Source organism: Blennius ocellaris (assembly GCF_963422515.1).
Source record: "Blennius ocellaris genome assembly, chromosome: 10".
Lineage (NCBI taxonomy): Eukaryota > Metazoa > Chordata > Actinopteri > Blenniiformes > Blenniidae > Blennius > Blennius ocellaris.
This window is the reverse complement of record NC_137659.1, coordinates 16,148,762-16,155,859: the sequence shown is the minus strand read 5'-3', so window position 1 is coordinate 16,155,859 and position 7,098 is coordinate 16,148,762.

Genomic DNA, 7,098 nt, shown 5'->3' with positions numbered 1-7,098 from the left:
CGCACACACTGGATACGTACATAAACACACACACATTGCAAAAGGCACACTTACGCAACAGAAGTCTGATTAACCCAAAAATTCTAGACACTGTAGAAAGGAGCAGAGAGCAGGTCTGACTCATCTCTTTGAAATAGTTCCTTTTTTATTCAAATTTACAAAAAGAAAAAGTACAACAGAAATAAATACACTTTGTTCAGCACGCAATTGTGGAATTGTATCAACATCGTGCAGGAGCAATGGGGTCTCTTGGGGGTGCAGAACGGATGGGGTCTGCCTATTTAGGACAAAAGGACCAGCTGGAGGTCATGACCTTGAACCAACAACATGACAGTCACAAGATGCTAAAATATTTGCTCTTGTCTTTGGAGTGAGATTTCCCTGTCTTCCGAATATGGGCTGCGTCTTCGGAGGACTTGACAAATGGCCTGACAGGACAACCTTCATGTCTTGGTAAATTTAAGCTAGCGTAGAGGAGTGAAAAAGAGCTTTAGAGGACTGCAGAGTCTGCAGGCTTTTATTCTATTTAAAACAACTGATTCCACTAATCATCCTTTTGATTGAACCAATTTGCCGGGCTCAGGAGGTGGGATAATCAGCTCTTGTCAAGTGGTTTAGTCAGCACAGTTCTGTAGAATGCTGAAATAAGACAAATCGGGAGAATCATCACTTTGATTTTGACCAATCAGCCAGAGCAGAGCTCTGAATCAGTAAAGATGAAACACCTGGAGCCAATCAAGTTTGAGGAATAAAGCATATAATCAGAGAGGCGAGAAAGGTGGCTTATTGGTATAACCATTCTAATTGTTTTTGCTATGGCTGCCCAAGAATTGGTAATACCATTATGAAAATGAGACTTGTTTATTCTCATTTTGTTTGTGTGTTGAGAGGCTGAGAGATTCAGGAAGTTGGCACATTACACATAAATACTGGGGGAAACACTGCGCACAGTAAACATCACATTTGTGCAGTATAAATATTCTGATTAGATATCAGTATTCACTCCAACAATAAAATGTACGGACACATTCTGGTTTATTTCAGCTTAGGCCTTTGAATAATTTCTGTCTGCCCACAGGTGACGTCCAGTTGACAGATAAAATGGAAACATATCTACAATAATGTCAAACAAGGCAAAAAAGAAGATTGGCTAAAGTCGCATGCTCAGAAAATGCTCAGAAAATGCTACACAACAGAGAATAGTTTGCTTTACCAAATATTATATTATATAAATATTATAAGCCTCTTTTAAGAGCCTCTTTTAAGAGCCATAGACAGGCTGGAACAAGTTTGCCTTTTTTAATTGAACTGACCCTTGGTTATGATTGGTTGACTATTTTCTGACTGCCACATTGACCAAGCTCGGGTTGCTGTTTTTTTTTCTCTCCCAATATTGTAGTTTGCTATCTCTGATTTGAGGATCACTGATTTCTTCAATTCAGTTTGATTGCAACAATCACAAATAAGCATGCAGTATCAGTTCGGCTTTGTAAAAGACATTGTTATCTGAAACTATGAAACAACATAAATATGCATGGTGTAGTAATTTAAAGTCATTCTTTAAACTTTTAAATTAGCATCTCTGAAGCAGATTTAGCCTGTTTAGCTTATATAAGTACAGTAAGTCTAAGTCAGACGTGATCCACACTACAGGCCGTGCAAATGCAACTGAAGCCGTTTCATGCTTATTAAAAAACAAATAATAATAATGGCAGAAGCACATTTGCATTTCAACCTTTTAGTTAGGTCAACAGATTTGCTCACTAATAACTGTGCATCAAGTGGACAACAGGCAGTACATTAGGCTTCATCCTTATCTCAGGCCTGGTGTGGCAGTGCTCCCTCACTCATCATTCTGTTTGGACTGATAAAGGATCATATTACTGGTGCTGCAGCTTAGTGCTTCTAGTATTTGATTATTTGTGTTCAGTCTTGGCAGATGCCATTTCATTTTAACTTTCATTCGAGGGGATTAATTTCAGTGTCACAAGACTGATGTGGTAGAGGCCACTTCAACAGACCAATTAGTAAAAATTAAATCTGCAAGACAACTGCAATAACATCTTCCAAACTTCTGTTCAAAACCTTATGATTCAAAGGTCTGATTGTAGTCTGACCTCAAATGTCGCTTCAATGCAATAATTCCTTGTGAATTGATATCTGCAGCTATCTTATTGATGGGATACATGTGTAATAACTGAAAATGTGTCAGGTAGATATTTTTAAATACTTACATAAAAATCCTGGGCCAATGTTAACCTGGAAGCATGAGTTTAGATTTTTTTTTTTTTTTTGCCTCATTAAACATCCTTTGAGCAATGTTTATCACTTCCAGATCATAGCAATTAACTGGCTGGTCACAGTGTTGATATTACAGAAGGCGGGCATGGCAGAAACATTGCAAATAGGACCCACGTTGTAATTAACCAGAACTGTCCTTTAAGTGTTTGGAATTTCCACGAATGTCACAAGCTGATGAAATATTTCACGTAGCTTTGGGATGTTGTAGTATTGCATGTCATCCTTAATTATTCATAGCTCAGATCTCCCTGAGGTTCTGCACCCCCCACAGCCCTTCCCCGCTTATTGTGCATTATTCGTACATTGGTCCTGGTACCATCCAGCTGACACATTGGCACAGTACGGACGAATCTGTGGCTCAGGTAAAGGGCAGAGAGATAGATGAAGGTAATCATTTAAATCAGTAAGTAGCTCCTCTTCCCAATTAGTTAACCTACATGTTGACAGAAGACTTCAACCACAAGATTATGGTGGACCAAACTGGTGGACACAAGCAAAGCTGGCATTTTGACTCTGCTTGACATGTGAGTCACGTTACAGTGAACCAGTGGCAAATGAACAGTGACATTTCTGAAGTGGCACACCAAAACATGTTCACACTGTGGTTGCAGTATGTGGCAAAAGTCATTTGAATTAATCTGAAAACAAAATCTTGATTGAAGAAAAACCTCGCTGAGGTAAAGCAAACAGCAATATTAATTTGATATTCGAGTTGCATTGCCTGAAACGCATAAAAGATGAAAGAAGCCACTTTCACTTAATGTGCAGTTGGTCACATTTCAAAAGAAAAGTAAACTATCTATAAAACCTTCATATCTGTCAGGCAGTACAAAACTCATTACAAATTCCATTTCAGAGAATTATTTCATTTTTGCAGAATAATAATCCAGATTTGGGGGAAAATATTTATTTTATATGCCCATTGGGGGAATTTCTCCTCACTCCACTGGATTTTCATCAAAATGATTCTTCTCTGGGACAGGCCAGCTCACAGTCTTCCTGCAACTAATATTTTGCACAACAAACTTCTGCCAGAGGCCGCATGTACAACTGAATCCTTGGCTTGCCCGTCACAGACAAGAACTACCACACAATGAACCCAAACACAGATGCTGAATACATGTTGTTGCCTGTCCAGGAGGCTGTAAAGTAAGTCTCAGTTAATCCATTTCTAATCTACAGAACATACAGACAGCCCCAACAGTGTTCCATTTGGACATCTAGGTTCTGTTTTGTTTTTTTTGTCTTTTCTTTTTTTTTTTTTTACGGATTTTTTATTTTATATACTCTCTTTCAACAATAATATTCAGTGGTATATACATTTGAAATGACTTTACATATAATCGAACATCGTATACTTTCTTGAATTGACATCTTATAAAACAGCTGTAATCTTTGACATGATTCATAATCTATTATTGAACATCACACAGTACAAAAGTGCATTCCAGCTAAAAACTCCAGCTCTTTTGCATCCTGACCTTTACAAAGAACAAAAAGTCTGTTGCCGGAGTCTCTCCGGTGTTGTTCTTCTACAGTTTCATTAGGGATGGGGGGGGGGGGGGAATTGTCATTTGGGCAGTCCGGATGTTCAAAGTGGGAAGTGATTGCTGCTTTAGGTGTTTAGTTACACTTGAAAAATCATGCATACTTTGTCCTTACGGAGTGTCAAGTGATACTGTTGAGGTGTTGAGGTGTGTGTGTGTGTGTGTGTGTGTGTGTGTGTGTGTGTGTGTGTGTGTGTGTGTGTGTGTGTGTGTGTGTGTGTGTGTGTGTGTGTGTGTGTGTGTGTGTGTGTGTGTGTGTGAAGGAGACAGAAGGAGAGGGTGGGGTATTAGCAGTAAAAAAAAAAAAAACAACAAAAAATAACAAAACAGACATCTTTTTTAAAAAGAACATTGACGTGATCATTAATAGTCATATTTACTTCATACAGTAAATGTAATTCCAAGGATGGTTTGGCTTTTTATAATTTACTGGAGTACAATCAAAGCCTTACCATGTTTAATCACTTCTTTTGTGTCAGTGTGTGTGTATGGATGTGTGAATTTTTGTAAACATACCAACACTCAACTACAAAATGCTAAAGGGGGGATAGGAGCGGTGGGGCTGTGGGGGGATCACAATCCTAAATCATTTAAATTTTTCACAATGTCTGTTTTTCCTTGTGGGCTGAGAGGAAGGAGAATCTTTTGCAGGATTTAAATGATTCATCATTTTCATTTGGAATGGAGTAGCAAGCTGAATAATTCACTTTTCTGCCACTGCAGATGGAATAAAAGTAACAGTTTCTGTACAATCGTCTCACTTCTAAGATCATTTCTCTTGCTATGCATCCTTACCCTCCCATTCTCTTTATATTTAAATATCTCTTTTCTCCCAGTGTATCATCCTACTTTTCAGACTTCCTTGTTAATGTTTGCTCTTGCACTTCATCTTGTAAACTAAGCTTATGTAGCATTAGTTCCATCTTTATATTGTCTCTGGGTATCATTATTTCTTCCTGAAACTCTTGCTCCGTCGTTGATAAATATGCACACACATCTACTCGCTCGCAAATGCCTATATGCACTTCAGCTCGCACATCCATAATTCTTTGTAGACTTTTTCCCACACGCAACCACACATGCGGACAGGAAGATTAGACTGACACACAAAGCGAAAGACGTCTTCCTTCTTGTTTCCTGCTGTTTCTTATTCCATACGTGAGAGTTGAATTAAATCGAGTCTTGGGTGTTTGGGTTGTTTTTCTGTGTCCAAAGCGTTTAACAAATTGTTGCTGCCCCGAGCTGAAGCAGCCTCTGCATTGTCTCAGTATCTGTGCTCAACCATATCAGCGTTTCAACACTTATTGCTTTAAATTACATCAATCACTCCCTCCCCTGCCCTTGCATTCTCCATCCTCCCAAGGCTCATTTTTCTCTGTCTCTTTTTATTACTTTGCCTCTTCATCTTTCTCCCCTTTAACTTCTCTCCACATTATTCTAGCTTTAGTTGCCTTTTCATCATCCTCCCATTGCCTCCTTCCTCTCTTACCCCTTTTCCCCCTATTTGTTTCATTTTTTTGTTACCCTTCCTCAGTCTTTCACCTCTTCCCCAGCCTGCTCTCCTCCCTCATTCTTCTTTTGAACCTCTTTCTTTCCCTTCTCTTTTTTGGCACTCTCTTCAACATTTTCTTTATCTTCCTTCTCTCGTTCCCTGTCTTTGAAAAGTTGAGCTAACTTCTGGAACTGGGGACCCCACTCATCCAGCCCTGCCCCCCAATCCTCCTTTTCTGCATCTTTCTCTCCTTCGCTTTCCAGTGAGCTCAGGGAACCAGCTCTGGATCCTGTCCCCTCCAGGCCGTACACCTGCACAGAGTCGTACGGTGGCTGTGAGGGGTCAAAAGTGACCTGGGCAAGCCGCAGACGTAGGAATTCACCCACCCTCAGTGCCAGGGAGGGACCCGCGGGCCCTGGTGCCCCTCTCACTGCTTCCATCCCTGGGACCCAGCCGGCTCCAAAACCCATCACTCCAGCATATGCTCCTCGAGGCTGGCCTGGAAAAGGTAGAAGCTGAGGGGTCATATCTCTCCTCCCCAAAACATATCCCCCAAGGCCCACTCGATCTCGCCAGTCCCCAATAAAGCCTGTTGCGTCTGGATAGACAGATGGAGTCCCTGCCAGTGATATTCCTCCATTCTCTCTGTCTGGCCTTGCAACCACAAAGTTGCTGCCCATCTCGAGTCCTCCTCTACCCAGGCTGCCGGGGTAGTCCCTCTGTCCTGATACCTCCCCCTGCAGGACAGTGGCATAATTGCGTCCACTGGCAGGTTGTTGTGGTCCATCTGTGGAGGTGCCCCCATTTCCATTTCCACCTCCACTCCCCCCTCCTCCCCCATTTCCTCCTCCTCCACTGGAGTCAGATTCACCTACACTGGACCCAGTGCGTTTTGGAGACAAACCAGAACGAGAGGCCCGGCGTCCAGCCAACGGGAGGGTTGCAGAGTCACACACCCAGCCTCCTGCACTGTGACCCTGGCCCATCATGGAGCCGGACCGGGTCATGACAAGGTTGTGCTCCCTGGGTAGGGTCTCCGACTGCACCTGAATGGGAGGTAGGTGAGCACGAGTGGTTTCAGTTCGGGGCTGGGGTTGGGCGTTTGCGTGTTAGGTTTGGTTGCAGTAACACAACATCAAAAGAGGCAATTTGCCAAAGCAGGAGGGAGAATATAACAAAAGCAGAATGATGAGCGGGTCATGACATAATGCCACAATGAAGAAAAAGGCAGGACATGGTGATGAAAAAAATGGTTTGGACATTGGGCAGGCAGAAATTGAATAGGAAAGAGTGGAGGAAAAGCAGAGTTGGAAGAAGGCAGAGATTAATTGAACACTAGAATGAGCTAACACTGCACTGTGAATGTGAGATGGAAAGGGAAGTGATAGAGAGATAAAACATTTGAAAATTAAATAAATCAAGGTCCACAGAGCCTTGCTGTGGTCTACTAAATAAAACAAAATACAGAAATGATAACAAACACTCGGATAAAAATGTACTGATTGTTCTGAGGAGCTTCATGCCAACACTCTTGTCCTGGACACCATTACCACTAGTGTGCCTTGTTATAATGCTATCATCGAAATCAGGCAGTATTTTTAGTGAAACACAAACGGAATAATGGCTTTACATTTGCTTAATTAGTTTCTCACTAAGCTTTTACTGAGTTAATTGAATAATTAAGTTATTCATTCAACTTTAATAAAGTCTTCTAACCAGCCATCTATCTTTCATCAAGCGATTTATTTAATATTAATT